This window comes from Rhinolophus sinicus, chromosome 3, assembly GCF_057876585.1.
Source record: "Rhinolophus sinicus isolate RSI-liver-muscle chromosome 3, RSI-T2T, whole genome shotgun sequence".
NCBI lineage: Eukaryota > Metazoa > Chordata > Mammalia > Chiroptera > Rhinolophidae > Rhinolophus > Rhinolophus sinicus.
Window position 1 is genome coordinate 186,799,366 of NC_142503.1, and position 17,378 is coordinate 186,816,743.

Here is a 17,378-nt window from a genome sequence, read left to right on the forward strand (position 1 = left end):
CCTAACCTCCAGGATCTAGTGTTAGAAGACTACAGGGTAATGGTGTTATTTGATGCAGTGCTGAGTATGGGATTCCCATGTTAAATTTTAACTATGGGATTTTTGCAAATTAAAGACATGCAATAACCACAGATACAGTGAAGAAAGCATGGAATACTTAGACAGCAGCCAACTTTCACCTGTTGGCTCTTTTGATTCGGGTAAGATTGTACAACTATCTGCAGTAGTCATTGCTAGGTAATGGGCACGTACTCTCCTTTGCAGCTTTCAGACAGAGCAAAAGGATGCAGTGGATAATGCAGCAATAAAGGTTTAGTGGTCAAGAAACATGATATCAAGACAGATGTGATGATAAAATCTTCTTGAAAGGCAAAACGAGTATTTAGTAGTGGCCACCTTTTAAATGCCTCGCCCCCAATAATACACATTCATTCTCTCTCTCTCTCTCTCTCTCTCTCGATCTCTCTCTCTCTCTCTCTCTCTCTCTCTCTCTCTCTCTCTCTTCCACAGCCCCCCACCCCTCCCAGGGGGCTATGCTACTGGGATCATCTAAGGGTCACTTCTCCTCATTGAATCCCTTGGGACTATGGCCATCTGATTCATGCTTTTACCTCAGATTCCAGGAGTAATCAGGTATGCAGTAGGGATTCAACAAATACTGGTGGAAAGAAGTAGTGAGAGAGGGAGCAGGAGAGATGGAAAGATTGAGGGAGAAGGAAAAAGGGAAGAAGATTTCAGTTTACATCCAATAGGTGACTGTAAATAGTTTTGTTGGTGGTGATGGTGGTGGTTCTGCATTGTAATTTTGGAAGAGGGCAGAGCCTTTTGGTCCTAAGGAAGAAATTGCATAACAGATGAGTTTTGAAGTGTGTTGAACTCAGCTCTGCCTATGTAATTGACACAATTGTCCAGATTTCTACAAAAACAGAATAGACTGAATTTTATGTTCATTAGCTGATAGGATAGGGCAGATACTTTTCAAAGGTGGTTTTAGGGGTTTAAATTGGAAAGACATTCTCATCAGGAATAGAAAGCCAAGCCTCCCTTCTCTTTTCATTCTCATATAGAAAAAAGGGGGAAAACATTTTACTTTCTTTTCAAAGAGCTCAGCTTATTAAAGGGCTTCATTATGCTCTGCAGGACACCACATGGATTTAAGTAAAAATGATTCATAATAGGCCCAGCTATCAAGTATTTATTGAAGTCCCAAATACCAGAACGTTCTAAATGCTAGTATAGTGGTCTTCCTGAGGGATTTAATAAACCATCATCTTACAAAAAGACATTGTAGACGATAAACGTTTGACAGTGAGTGATCACAGGCTGCACAGACCCTCCTACGGAGTGGAAGTATTATGTGCTTCATTTCCTGACATGTTAGTACACCTGAGAAATACAGTCCAGGATGAACAACACTTTCATTTTTTTTGAAGCTTGCCAGGGGCATGCAGATAACTCTGAGATCCTATCAGAATATTCCCGTGTGGTAGGAATACCTATTCTGAATCTTCCACCCCATTTCTTAACAGATACCTGACGTTCCAGTTACAATTGACAACAGATTCCACTTACCTCATAGAGCTGACAATCTCACCCTCTTTAAAATCGTGATATTTTTACTTGAACCATTATTGGTAAAATTGAACTTACTGACTTTGACCAAAACCATTAGCATTGTGAATATGGGTTTGGTGTTTAACCCAATTCAAGGAATGATTATGTCCTTTTAGCCATTCCTCTCTGAATGTAAAAATAGAGAGCTGCTGCTATGAATTTCAATAAACTCGGCCTAGTTCAGAGAACAGTTCACCATCACTACAGGAGGCCCCTTAAGGTCTGATTTAGAGGTCCCTTTTCCCTGAAGGGGATTTGCTGTCCTGCAGAGTCGGAGGTGATGCTCTGTCACATGCCACCCTCATCCACCCTCACCCCTTGGGTATACATCACACTCTGCAAAAGGCACTAATGTGGATTAAAGACCTATAACATCTAATAATGCCTGTCTAATGGAGATAGGCTTCATTCTGGTAATGTAATTTGGGTCCTTAGAGACTTGGTATGCAAGTTAGAAATTTGATTTTACTCTTAGTGTAAAAGCTATCTTTATTGAAAGAGAGAGACGGAGAGTCTACAGGTGGCAAAGTATTGTAGGCTTTTCACTCCAAATGTCATAGTAGATTGAGATCCTGATATAAGGGGACAAAGGAAGTGAGCAGCCCTAATAATCTTGCTATACCTTCGGAAATGACTCATCAGTATGTGAGAATATGCCTAGATACCTACAAGATGCTATAGGCCAGCAACATAAGTATTTCCCCTATCTAAAACCTTAAAATGAATCTGGTAAGGAGAGAAAACAATGGGGATAAAGCCAACTATTAAAAACTAGAAAAGAAATGACTGTTTAAGCTTTTAACGTTAGAGGAAGAAATAAGCATTCAGATGTACATGTTTCTGTTTTCTAGCCGTGAGATGTTAATGTAATATGGATAGAATACATACAATTAAGAAATTTACCATTAAGTTGATAAATTCAGCTGTGTGAATATAGATGTTTTCTACTTACATTAAACCGTCTGGAATATATAGATTGTTCCCTTAAAATTAAATCAAAGCAGTAGTAATAAGCAACACTGTCTAGACATTTAACATTTTTTACAAAGTTTGGTATTCTATAGACAATTACATAGATTTCATATACAATAGTCTCTCTTCTGAGACAGTGCCCATTGGGTTGTGCAAGGGGTCGGTGAAGGCACCAGAATTTCACTGATAGGGGCTTTGTTTTAGCTATTTATTTACTTTTGACAAGCTCTATCCTACATTCCAGATACCCTGCTTTCTTTCCCAAAATTTCACCTACAAGTGGTGGTCTATTAATTTCACAACATCAGTGATAAAGTTCTGTTAGCTTTAAAAATGGAACCAGAGCTGAGCTTGGTCTGGGGACCCCCCTTGGAGAGCATCCGTGTTAAGCCTAGTAATATTGCTTGTGCTCTACTCTGCAGGACGCACCTATTCCTAGGGGCACTAATGGAAAATGGTTAAGCTCATCCTGAAGCCAGACTCCTGGGGTTCAAAGACTATCTCTTCCTGTTACTCAGCTATTACCTCAGACAAGTTACTTGTCTCCCTGGGCCTTAATTCTTGCCTCTAGAGTATGGAGGTAAAGTCTCCCTTATAAAACTATTGAGAGGATTAAAGGACTTCCTGCACACACTGTGCTCAGGACAGGGCCTGGCAGGTAATACATGCACATTAAGTATTAGCTATTCCTATAGCTTATAAATAATGCTGTACAAGCACAATTTCTGTCCCATTTGTAATTAGTCTAGTAAATGACTTTGTGAACTCTTCCTGTTTTCTAAGTGATAACCCCGCCTAAACAAACAAACAAAGAAAAAACACAGATCCCCTTACTCAATTGGAAACTTAAAGCCCTGACTAATTTACAGGTTTTTTTTTTTATAATTTTATTTTTAATTGGGTAGTTCTGTTACTAGTTTGCAGATACCTTGAGAGCAAGTTTCATAAATACCTATGCAGCTTCTCAATGTGTAGTCAATGAAGTGATACATAAATTTGTCTTCCCTAAGTTTGCATTATGAATATTAGGTTTCATGAGAAGGGTACCTAGATTTCCAAAAGGGAGATAGACTAGGTGGTGTCCCTATACAGACCCAGACAATATAAAAGTAAAAGCAAAACAAAAAAAGACATTTCTGAGAACTGTGTTTTGTATAGCAGTAGTTCATATTAGAAGGAAAATGGGGATTGCAGAAATAGTTAAGCTGGTGCCCTTTGCTGGAAAGCAGGTAATGGACTTCTGTAGAAAGTGTCCCTTACAGAACACAAGCATAATGAAGCCTTTGTGTGGTCTGTTTGGTTCGTGGAATATATTGTATGTCCTGTGTGTTTTCAATTGGGTGAGGACATTGACATTTTGTCAGCAGAGAAAGAGGCAAAAGGCTCTCATTTGCCCCTGGAGTTATATTTAAGGTTGCCACGGAATTTGTGTTTTTACCCTGCCACCATTATCTTTGCTTCAAAAATTAATTTGAAAAATAAGTGAAGGGGAATAGAGAAAACAGACTGGGTAGGTGCGGGGAGTGGAGAGCTGGAGTTATGGGGATGGGCAGGTGGTTAGCTGATTTAAAATGAGAAGTAAAGCAACGGCCGATGTTCCTGGGTAAATGTCGATATGCATTATTAAATGAAACAGGAGTAAAATATAGACTGTCAGAAGCATTTTTCTTCTAGAGACATGGAGAGAATTGAAATGCACTTTCAAAGGAGAAGTCTCTTTCAGTATTCAATCATTTTCTGTTTGAAGCTTTAATTACAGTGCTCCTTGCTACCTAATGCTTTCAGTTTAAAATCACATCACAAAAGAGAGGGGAAGATGCGTATACTCAGAGGAACAGCAGCCATAGCATCAAGAGCATCAGCGTTGAGGTGTTTATTCACCAGGGAGTTCCTGCTACATGATTCCTTTCTAGATTTCCATTTTGTTTTGCCAGTGCTTTTGTATCATGCATATTGGACACAGTGTTTCTTTAGAGTGATTACTGTGATTCTGCCACTGCCAGAGCAGATAATAAGCTTCGGGAAATAATGTATTCTGAAATAAAGGAGCGGTTATTCACGTCACCTTCTCTGGATCGGGTAATGTGGGTGGCTAGCCACTTCCTAAAGGTTTAGTATCCTAATCAAAGAAAACTATTTAAAATATATGTCCGTGCATAGATGCATGAACATCTAAACACACGCATACACGTAGATAAGTTCACATGCATATGCATACATGAACACATATACACATGGAACTGTCATAATTACATGCTAAATACTTTGTTATTCAGCCCGATCAACCCATACTTTCTGAGCGTGTGCTCAGCCTATGGGTACAGAGGTGCAGAGGACTCAGCCACTGTCAAGTTGTTCCCGGTCTGATGCTGGACAGACAAGGGAGTAGGTGTCATAAGCTGTGATGGTGGGGGGTGTAGACAGCGACCTGGAGCAGAGTAGAAGTGGGGCTCAATTCCCCTCTGGGACCCTGCAAAGGCTCCATGAGGAGGTGACCTTTGAGCTGATCCCTGATGAAGAAACAGAAATAAGCAGATCAGCAAAAAGAGGTCTACCAGATGCAGTAAGTAATCACTTCGGGGCTTTATTTACAGCAACGTGAATATGAGTTCTTTTCTTTCCAGATAGTTCAGATGTTCTTTGAATGCACTGTTTGTACTGCCCAGAGGAAAGGGAGCCAGGGAGCTAAACCAAAGTTGCTTGTAGTAACGTTTCTATGTGATTTCCAGTATTTTGATAACATGTACATACGAATACGTGTAATATATGTGATGTCGTTGATAATGCCCTTTTACACTTTTTTTTCTTTTTCCTTTTCCCCTTGTAGCAGCTCAGCAAGTTAGATGAATAGGGTCATTTTTTCAGGTAAGGAAAGGAAGGCTCACAGACTCGGTGTCACTTGCACAAAGTCCCATGGCTCAGTCCCCCTCCAATGATGTTCCTGAACCTCACTACTCTGACCCTGGTCTGTGCTGTTTGGTGTCACCCTAAGGTTAGATGGCAGGTTACAGGTTAGATCTCTGACCCCAGGGTTTCCCTGGTATTAGCAGAGTTTAGTCAGTGACTTTCCAGGGCCTGTCTCCATCACTCTCACTTCATGTCAAGTGGGTGAAGCTTTTAATCTGTCTCAGGATACCCAAAGGATTTTAGCAAAAATGTTGACTTTCTCACAGCTCTGCCCAGTCCACTCCTTTCTCCCTCCAGGAATTTAAACAAATCTCTTAATGCCACTTCCTCATTTCTGTACTTCAAAGTGTTTCTGCCAGACAGACCTTGTCTGTTCCAGCTCTGACTCTTCAGGGATGGGTAGGTTTTATTTATTTATTTACAATTTTTTCACTTGTCTGCACGTGGATTTTGAGCCATCTGGTAAAACGATTTGGGTTTTCCTCCTTTTTATCGGTGAGACAGTGTGAACATACAATTAATTGAGACTAAGTTCAGAATCAGGAGGCATGAAAGAGAAAAAAACATTTTAACCTATCAGAATTAGAAATGATATCACATAAATAAAGGACTGACTTTTTGTAGCCAGTCTTCACACATAGAATCCATGCTATGTGACAAGGAATTTGTAACAGCTAAAAGGAAAAAAAAAGTTCATGAGAAGGAAAATGAAAGGCACTATGTAGCAATGTAACTAGTCTGGCTGCTTTTGGGTTCTGTGATACTTGTGAGAAATTTTTTTTAAAAATGAATATGTTCTTTTTATCTACAATTATATGTTTTTGACTAAGAAAAATGCTAAAGAGCATTTACTCTGTTACTTTAATTACCCTCCTAATTATAACGATAACCTTGTCACATTATGATAATTCCCCAAACAGAAAATGCAAGCTCCGAATTGCACCAATATTTGGTAATTTTACCTTGTTAGCGGCTCACCGTCAGTGCAGAGAACACTAGGTTTTCCCCCCATTACATTTCTGTTGCACAGTGTACAGTATATTTCTTTGCCTTAGAAAACGATACTGTACTCTGTTCAGCATGTTTGTGTTCCTCCATCCCAGGATTTGAATGCAGCTTTTTAACATCTCACAGTTTCAGAAGCTGTCTCCTGAGCAGTACGTAATTCTCCCCTCGTTGTTTGATGGTAATGGGAGCTGTGCAAGTATCTGGAGAGAGTAGAGTACAGCCTGGGGTGAGAAAGTAGCTATTTATCAAGGTATCTTACAATCTCAGTTTATGTTGTTGTAAAACGTTACTGTGCATGTTCTGTGAGATTATATCCGCTAGAAATTTGTCAGCCATTGTCAGCATACTGTAAGGAACGAGGATGTGTATTATTCTAGTCAACTTAATTTGATTCTGCATTTCTTTGCCCTTATTTTCAAAGAGACTGACTACCAGGGACACTTGCTTAATGGTGCCATCTGTTAGATTGTGAGGTGTACAGAATGAGTGCTGGAAATATACTGGGCCCCTCAGAGAACCCTGGCAGGTAGACGACAAGGCATCCTGATGCACGGCTCTTGCCGGCATGGAAATTCTCCCTCTATTATTGCAACAGATGATATTGTTGACAACCAATAAAGTTGCAGAATAGCTGCCTCGTATACAATGATAAAGCAGGTGTGAGATAAAACAGAAGCCTTTCCAAATAGAATAGTAAATTTCCCTGATTTTAAAATGTACAATAACATTGTCCTGAAAATCATTAGTTCTTTAGACAGCCCCAGCCTCTGGTAAAAATTACAAAATTGTTTCTGTTGTCATTGTCGCCTTTGTATTTTGTTGCCATTATTTGGCTTTAGTAGTGTCCCTAATACTCCAGAGCTCCCCATCCTCACTTCTATGGGACACTTCTGTCACCACATTTCTTTTCTGTCCTCAAGCTGTCTTGCCAATAAAACTGATCTTGAGATAAGTTGGAAACGTCTTCACCACAGTGACAATGACTGACACCAATGCTAAGTGTGTTTTCGAAAGTATTTACTTTTTAAAACTATGGGTAACTCCTTGGACCAAGTGCAAGTAGTTTCTGACATGGAATGTTTGGCATCTAACGAGCAACGGGGGAGAATGTCCATGGAAGGAGAAGCATCTTGTTCTCCTGAGAGTTTACTATGTACTTGGTCAGCTTCTAGTGTCCATCTGACTTAGGACATTTCACTTCATACAGACGTAGATATTTCTTCAGTTCAAACCAAAAGAATTGGAATGCTATTAAAAATTTAAATATCTCTATATGATTTCTGGATTATCCATGGAGGATGTGTGGCAGCTGGCATTCATCAGACCAAGTGCGAGGGTACTCTCTACCCTTGTTTGGTTGTGAGGATTTAATGCAGGTTATTTGACGTTCTGGAAATGCAGACTCGTCCTCTATAAACTGAGGTTAATAATACTAACTTGTGGATTTGTTCTGAGGATCAAATGAGATGAGTATTGGAGTAAGGGAGAAAGTGGAAGGGTATATAATGTCAGCTACTTGAGGCTCGTTCCCAACTATCCTAATTTATTTCATAGTTGTCTTAAAGTTTATTTTGTTCGTGGGCATCAATTATTTTCTTGTGTTTTTTTTAGGATATTCTTCAGGCAACAACAGTTCAATAACAGAAAAGAACGCCATCGCATGATTGCATTGGGTTCTTCAAAATGAAATCTATTGATGGTTGAACAGTATAAACAACAAGGAACATAATTGGTCAGAATGACCCAGGGGGAATAGCCCGATGAAATTAAGCAGAGGAAATTTTATACTGTGAGGAAAAATCAATGGGTTGTAACAGGAACCTGCAAGGAGAGACAAGGAAGGCCTCTGAGTCCCAGAGGCCTACAGGCAATGTGTGCCCTAGAGCCTGCCTGGGCTTCTTGTTCTGCCTTTCCAAGACTATTTCCACAGTGTTAAATATAAAGATAAATACTAAAGAAATGCATTTTTTAAATCTTTTTTTTTTTTTCTTACAGAAAGTTAGACATCCAGAAGCATCGATTAGATAGCTACTCCTTGAAATAAACATGACGTTTTTGAGAATTACGGTTTTCTGGATAATGTTGCCTTACTAGATTTAATCATTATAGAAACCTTAAAATTTATAAATTATCATGGTTATGTCCAAGTAATATTACAGCAGTTACCCCTATCAGCAGGGCCACACAACCAGGAAGTGATGAGATTTGAGATGGGCCAGCTGTATCTGATTCCAAAGTTTATGCCGTTAATCAAATGCCAGATGCATTGAATGTACCCTCACCCCCACCCCTCCTTACTTTGTGTGATCTTGGGGAAGAAAAACAAACACAGATAGAGTAGACTTATCTCTTAAAAAATGTTTTATCCATTTCCTCCTAGATGGAGAGCATGGATGTGTCTGGTATTTACTCGTATACATAACTTAATAGATGATAGTTGACTCTCACACTCACTGAAGATACTAGAGTTTGAAAAAGGAGATGGTGTTGACATGTGTAAAAATCCTAGCATGACATAGTCCTTTAAAAAAGGCAGTCCGACATATTACATTTGAATAAACCCGCCAGAAGTCAGGGCATTGATCCCTTTTTTTGATTGACTCATAAGCTGATCTTATCAAGGGAAATATAAGGCAGACAGGGAGTTTTGCTCTTCACTGACTCTATTTTCAATGTTTACATGACAGAAAATCAGAGTGGCACTTGGCTACCTGATCTTCTCTGCCTGTATATGGAGAATAGTATAGCCAAATGACGTGGGGTCTTTTTGTTTTGTTTTGTTTTTTCCATGTCTCATGAATTGATTTCTCCAATGACTACATATTGCTTGAATTGGATGGATAGGTTTATAAGTTTTAGTGATTTTTCTTTTTTTTTAACCCTTACGGTGAGTAGCGATTTGGGAATGTTAAAAGATACACAGGTTTACCTTATTTTAGTACAAATGAATTGTCTTAGAAAAATAGCATATAATAAAAAAAACTGAACAAACAAAAACCATCACTAACAACCTGAGTTAGAAATAAGTTTAGGTAATTAAATCCTAAATCACTACAACTCCATTGGGCCAACCAAGACAATTCTAAATGTATTTATTGGAGGATCTATGTGAAGACATTTTGACTTCGGCAAAAAGGGCTGGTTTTTGTGCATGTGCCATTAGACTCATACATAACATAAAAGAAAGTATTAGAAAGTAAGGTTCTGTTGTAGAAACCATTCTTTATGTCTTTTATAGACATGAGTAATGCTACTACAGAAAAATACTATCCCTATTGTGATTGAAACAAATGACATGTAATTTAATGTAATAGTTCTTAAATTATGCATTTCTATATTTCTGCAAATCAGCATCTTCATTATACGATTTATGATAGTGCTAATCTCAAAGGGTTTTTTGTAGTGATCAGTTGTGAGACTGTATCTAAAAGTAGTTTGCAAGTTGAAGAGTACTAGTCATGTGTAAGTCCTAGTAGCGGTGATTATTCTGATTCTATGTGATGGTTCATACATTTAGATATATTTCATGGGGCTTATCTTGTCTTATCTTAAGTGTACATAATAATACCCGACTTAAATATGTTTCCTTTTGTTTCACTAAATTACTCTATCACATTTCCTGTATAGACATGGATTAGTTCTCCACTGCAATTCTGGGCTTAACCAATTTAATTTTATAATTCGATCAAGTCTTTGGGATTTTAAAATGTTGCTTCCTCAACATTAAAGAGAATTAAAGCTCCTGAATTGATGTGTTCCACCTAACTTACCAGTGGCACCAACACAATGTATACAATTGGACCCTTTGGTCAATGTTGCTCATGCAGTAGTTTGCCATAATCAGAATCATCTGGACGCTGATGGTAACCACTTTGATCATCACTTGGAATTGCAGAAGTCAAACGTGACTTGTATTCAACTTTTGTTATTGGTATATATTGAGTATTACAATTTTAATACAGTTTTCCTTTCTTAAAATATGTATACATTTTTTTTGGCACCCTCTCTATGTAATATTAAAAGGGAAGCTGTTGAATGTACACTAGTCATTTCGTAGTAAGAAAAAGATAAGATATTTATCATATGATTACTGGTTTTATGTTGTCTCTGTCTTGCCATTTCTATGACAGCAAGGAAAGATTAGTGGAGTTATGAACAATGCCAGTCTGAGGAACAGAATTTATAAGAACAGTCAAAGTTCAAAGCCACAGAAATCCTGAAGTTCTATTTTAAATTAGACTTCAATTTCTGTCAACTCCATTCCCCCCCCCCCCCCCCCCCCCAGGGATCTTAGGAAATATGAATGAAATATCCTACTTTAAAAACTTTTGTTGTTTTTTTATTTTGGACATTAGGATAATGAACATCTTCCTGGCACAAATGGTGTTCAGACTGGGGTGTCATATATTGTTTTTGCATAGGAAGAGTGATAGTAATATCCTCAGTATGTATAGAGTCATAAAGATAGCTTTTGTCATAATATTTCTTGTGTGCTACTACTTTTCTCATAAGAAATCTGTCACATTTGTTTTAAGTTACATTGTAGATATGAGAGAAGTAGATTCTGCAGTTGTTTTAATGGGTTGGTTATAAAAATAATGACCCTGATGGAACTATTCAGAGTAATATGTAGCATCTGGTACCCCAGGAGTTTCTTAATTTTATTAATAGAAACATTACCACCTCTTTAGTACATGCATGGCTAGTGGCCACATTTATTTATTTTTTTAAATTCTCAGATGATTTCAGGAACCAAATACATGGAGAAGTATTAAAATATATATGCTTGAGAATCTTGGTGCTCAGGGTATTAGTGGTTTTAAAATACAGGTTGTTTGCTTTTTAAAAAGAGTTGCTATTTTGCGTTGTCTGTCATGCCTAAAAGGTACTTGGCAATATCATAAAAAGACTCCTAGATTGAAAGAGCTGTTGCAAGTTATGAGAGGAAATTGAGGAGACACTGCTGCGTTCACACCTGTTGAATCCATAGGGCCCTTAGAAGGGTTAGAACCTATAATGGAATTTATTACAACATGCCTACCAACAGGCTGTAACTTCAGGGAGAAAGCCATTTCTTTGTTAGTCCTCCAGACAGAAATTTCACTGCTGGGGGCGTCCTTTCAGTAGAGGATGAACAAGCAAAATGGACCAGTTTTTGTAGGATTCTCCCCCACCCCAATCATTAGAATAAGAAAGATGAGTCTGTCTTCTGCCAAACCTAGGCCATGATGACAGATAAACCAGAATAGGAAAATGACAGATTTAGGGGAATTTGCAAATGCGACTATGCCAGCAGTAGTTTTCTCATGAATTATCCTGATGATTGTCACAATGGAGACTGGAGGACAACACAGGAGAGACCTGGGAGATCCACTTCCATATTGGCACTTGCTTAATTCACTCTGGTTGGGGGCCTTGCACATGAACCAACAGGTTGTAGTTTCTAGATGTGTTAGAGGGAAAACAAGTCACAGGTATTGTAGCCTGAAGTACCCCAGTGAGCCACCCATGCATGTACAGGTCCGGGAAGATGGTATTCACTGGGCGATTACTGAGTCTGATTTATAGAAACTTACAAAGGAAAGTTTCATTGAGAAATAAATGTAACACATTATTACTCCATTCGAGACTGAAATCAGGGGCTGTTCTCCAAGAATAAAATGGCTTCTTCAAGGAATCCAGGGGATCGGCTTGATTTTTCAGCACTTGGTAAATAATCATGAAGTAGTTGTGCGCGTGTGTGCGTGTGCGCGCGTGTGTGAAAGAAAGATGGGACATTTCTGCTGCTGTTTTGGTGAAAGCATTTTGGAAAATGCAATATTTGGTATTTTTTTTGTAGTTGGTCCCAATATGTATGGTAGAATACACAGGGTTTATATTCCTGGCCTAGTTGCAGGGAAAGAGAATGTCATCTGGAGGCTGAAAAATAGTCTCAGTATTGATATCAAATCTTTGGCACAAATAACAAGGAACATATTCCTTCTATGTCTCAGCTTCCCAGGAATGAAGCAAGCGTAAATATTTTTCAGTTTGATCGCTTGTGAATTACTCATGATGAAAAAACAGTCCGTTTCTGCCAGATGAAGGGGAATCCAGTGTAGTACTTTCAAACAGTACTGATGTTTGTGTTGTGACTAAAAAGTAATGAAAATAGTTTCCACAGGTCACACAAAATTTTTCATGATTCAACCAGTATTGTTGAAAGTTGGAGGAAGGACACAGCTATTGGAACCTATTCAAATGAAAAAATGTGATTATGCTTGTGCTTAGTGGCCTTTTGTTTTGTTTTGTTTTTAAAGAGCTGGGATCTGGAAAACACATGAATAAATTGGGAGCAGGATAGTAGAGTTGAGCATTACAGAAATGGTTGGAACCGTCCCAGTTCAGCCAGCACATTTGATACGTCCCCTCAGGACCCTGTGGGCACGTTTGCAGTGTCTTGAACACTGATATATTCTCCTCCCTGGCATGATGTCTGCACATAATGCAAACTCCAAAGGTATTTGGAACCTCTAAGCTTCCTTCTGCATACTTCCTCTGTTAGATCACAATGGAGCTTTCTAGGAAAGCATGCACTGTCTCTATTTGCTGCGTGTGTTTGCTCTGTTGTCATATTATATAGATTAAGAGCATGGATTCCAGAGCCAGACCACCTGGGCTCACACCTCAGCTCTGCCACTTATCTAGAAGCTTGGGCAAGTGTTGTTATCACTCTGCCTCAGCATCGTTCTCTGTACAATGCAGATAATTACAGTACATGCTCATAGGGTTGATGTGAAGATTGAATGAGTTAATGTCTGTAAAAGGCTTAGAATAGGGTCTACCACCGACGAAATAACTTATAAGTGAATTTTGTTTTCCTGTAGAGATGACGGGACCGTTTACCTCGATTAATTTCTAGGAAGAACATGGTTTACTCTTCTCCCGGCAGGTGAGTAACAGAAGGCTTGTACAGAACAACTGGCAAGGAGTGTTACTACTTATTTGGAAATTAGTCATCCCTGCTTTCCTAATGGTGGGTCTCTTGAGAATTTGGCCCCTTTCCTGTCTCACAAGGGGACTAATAAAGACGAGATAGTGAAAGGGTAGTAAGGACAGCCTCTATTCATAGAACCGTGTTGACTTGCGGGAAGGAGGATGCTGGGGGAAGATCATGGGCCTTTGAGGCAGAACACATGGTTTGCTCTGGTTCTACCCTCAGCAATTCCCTCAGTTTCTCACTGGATAGGAAGAGTATCTCTGCCCTGCTTGGGCAATTAAAAGGTTTATCATAAGGAGAATGAACACTGAAGTTAGAAGATGATTGGAAAACCCTAATGACCATGTGTGAGGCACTAGTACCAAGACAACAGTTAGTGTTGTGTATATTTGCAAATGAATTTAATTTTCCTTCTGTTATATAATATCGGTGGTGATTTTCCTTAAAAATGTGCTCACATTCAGGAAGCTTAGAGCAACTGTGGACTAAATGGCTCAAAAGATGGTGATTGAGCATCAGAACCCATTGACCACGCTGTTTCTTTTGTCTTTTCTTCTTTGTTTCCATGAGCTGCCTCAGGGAGCCAGTGTCCCAATCCTGTCTGCCCCCCATACCCTCCTAATTAATGAGGACACCTCATTGTGGAGGTCCATCTTAGCTGCTCTCTCTTGCTAGTCTTGCGATCATTACCTTTCTCTTGTCAGTTACTTAATCTTTTGAAACCTGGCTTCACTGTAAAGTGGAAAACCCATTACCAAAGTCATGATTAACTGACATGATATAGAAATGTCTAGCACAGTGCCTGGTATATATTAGTCACCTCTCCCTGCCTTTCATGTGTTCCATCCCTTTTCCCTAATCTACTATTCCCTTAAGGATTTGCAGTTCAATTTACCTTTATTTTGGTAATGCCAGCTATGATAATAATTGATCAGTTAACCCTTTATGATAAATCGTAGCATTTTAACAGTAATTTCCTAGCAACTACAATGGTCACTAAAAAAGACTGTATTAATGGTGGACCTTTTGGGCATTGAGGCCAACTAGTGACAGTTCTGTGGGACAAACAGAAGACATTTTATCCTGAACATGTGATTGTCATTTTGCCGTTGAGCACTGTTCTTAGATTCCTCCTAGAAAGAAAAGAGGAACAGTGTCTGTCCAAAGGAGCTTTGTCATTACCCCACATCCTTGGCAGCTGACCATCTATTGTTAAGGCAATGATTGCCCACGCAGGTTTCCTTTTTCTTGCCTGGGGTGGAGTGAACGGGAAATTTGAGGTCTGCTGGCTCTCTGGGCTGATCAAGAAATAGCACCAGGAGTGACAAAGATTGCAGAACCCAGTATGGAGTCCTTTGTGCTGGGACTGTGACCATGAGGACAGGGTAAGCACTACAGGAGCAAGAGATCATTTCCTGCAGCAAACAGCGACTTGGATGCCTTCAACTTGGTCCTTAGAGATAAACGTCAGAGACGGGGACCCATTAGGAACCAGGACATTGTGGGCTCACTTTAGAGTTCTAATGAAAGTCTGCAGACAGTCACAATAAGGAGTGCGTTTTAAGAATTTCAGATGAGGTTTATTTTGTCCCCAAGCTCTTTGGTTACCATGGTTTGTTTTGGTTTTATCAGTGCTACTAAAAAATACATTTATCTTGCTAAACACCAATGAGACAATGGCAGACTACCAAACCTGAAATATGTTATTAAAGCATTTTTTTCCCTGTACTTTTGGAGCAATTTTGCATTAGCCATAAAATGATCACAAGTGTTGTCATTACCAAGATGTTTTCTTGGCTAGTTCAGTTTTGGGACCATGCTAATTAGATGTGACAGTGACTATTAGTGGTATTTATAAGATGTCGGTATGTCCATTTCATTTACCACAGTATTCTTTAAATAGGCTTTTTCCAAATGGGCATATCATCTTTAAGCCTTAGGAAAAAACCAGGAACAGAAAGTGACAAGCTTTCACACCAAATAAGGCTGTATATCTCCATCATCCTCCCGGTATTGACAGCCATCACCCAAGAGGGTAGGGTTGTCATTTTGACACATAAATTATGTCTTGGCTCCTTCAAAGATGGTTTCTCGTTCTTTTGCCAAGTTTGCATTGAGTATTAAAGATGAAATCTCTTGGTTTTCCTAGATTAGAATTTATGTGAGGATATTGTAAATAAGTCCGTAGATACACAGGAAAATTAAACATGTAATAATTCAACTCCTTTCTCATTTTAGGTATTAGGATTCATAATTTTACTTTCTTACCTCAACCTGACCACAGTATTGGAAGCAGCTAAATGAATTCACATTTAGCGGTCAATTATTTTTAAAACATTGCATAGATGTGCTTTAATTTGTATACTTAATGAAAAAGCAAAGAGTAAAGTGTGTGGTTTTTAAGGAATGCTTTATGTTTTGTTTTCCTTCAAATTCTCATTATTTCTTTGAAAACATTTCGGGTAGCTAAATGTATTCCATTATACTTTTCATTGCATTCTACACTGAGTCAAGAGTTTAGATTTTTAAAGCATTCGTTGCTTCTAGTGTTTGTACAACCTGTTTCTTAAGACAGTGTCTATTTGTGGTTCTCAGTGGTATTGTGTTTGAGTAGTGTAAGGTGATAATAGTGTATCTTGGGCCCTGGTGATAGCCTTAGGATTTGAAACCCAGGGCTTTTCTTCATCTGTTTTGCTGAAGTGGTTTAAAATGGATATACTACACTTCAGCACAGGATGCTGTCGGCTAATGTGTTTCTCCCGAAGAGTGCATCAGTTTAAGTCACCATGATGTTAGCTTGGATCAGCCATGTGGATGAAAAAGTGCACTGTAATAAATCATAAACTCCTAACTGGGCAGGTCAGGGTGGGTAGTCACACCTCAGGCCTATAAATTCTTTAGTGAAAGGCTTATCTTTGCCTTAAGCAAGCCCTGTCCATTGTTTCTGTGCATCTAGGGTCACACACCTTTGACATGCATCTTTTCAGACCCTACCTTCTAATAACTGACTACCCTTTGAGACCCCTCTTTCTAAAAAGCACACAATCTTGTAAACTACCCTGTAATCCAGTCCCCGCCTTGCTTTCTCCACTCTTCCTTGCTTTCCCTCCTTAATTTCAAATGCATAAAAGAAGTTACAAAACTATTACTGTTGGGAGCATTTGGGATCGTGTTCCCTGGTATGTGTCGTCAGGTTGGCTCAAATAAACCCTTATAAAAATTCTCTACAGGTTGGGACGTTTCTTATGTTGACAGCTATAGTGTTTTTACATATGTGTGTGTGTGTGTGTGTGTGTGTGTGTGTGTGTGTGTGTGTGTATGTGTGTATATATATATATATCCAAATATATATATATATATATATATATATATATATATATATATATATATATATATTTGGATCTGCCTTAAAATTTTTCTATTCTAGAAATTCTTTTAAAAACGGAAATCATCACACCCATATATTAGTTTCAGAAACTTGAACAAACTATAAATATAAAGAATGTTGTGGGGTAGGGAGGATTATGAAATTATTAGGTGGCCAAATAATGCAGAAAGTGACATTTTCATTTCACAGTTCAAAATTGGCAGTTAAAAAGAGTATAACCCAATGGATTGGGTAGTTGGTGTGGGCATAAGAAAGGAGAAATGGTTTGTCTAAACTCTGGGCTCCTCCCTTCCATTGACATGTCCAAAGGCTAGATCAAAACTGATTCCAAAAAAGAGAATCAAAAGTGATTACTAATCATGGGCACTGAATATTTCCTGGATTTTCTTACCGTGGTGCAGTGGGAAGAATCGTAACAAGGTGGGCTGGGGTGAGTCCACTGGAGCCGCAGAGGGACTCTGTTTAATCAGACTCTGCGTGTGATGTTAGAAGAACACAGTTAGCACCTTC

At 38.8% G+C, this 17,378-nt stretch overlaps 1 protein-coding gene across 3 annotated transcripts in view; it reads left to right on the forward strand.

The window, feature by feature from the left end:
* FLRT2 (fibronectin leucine rich transmembrane protein 2) overlaps window positions 1–17,378 on the forward strand; it is a 100,704-nt gene that overhangs the window by 21,769 nt on the left and 61,557 nt on the right. For 2 of the 3 annotated variants that reach the window (XM_019731120.3, XM_019731121.3), the window contains exon 2: window positions 13,368–13,432. The exons of the other annotated variant lie outside the window; for it this stretch is intronic. The gene's annotated coding sequence lies outside the window, so the exon portion shown is untranslated. The remainder of the gene's footprint in view (window positions 1–13,367; window positions 13,433–17,378) is intronic. 3 annotated transcript variants of the gene reach the window in all.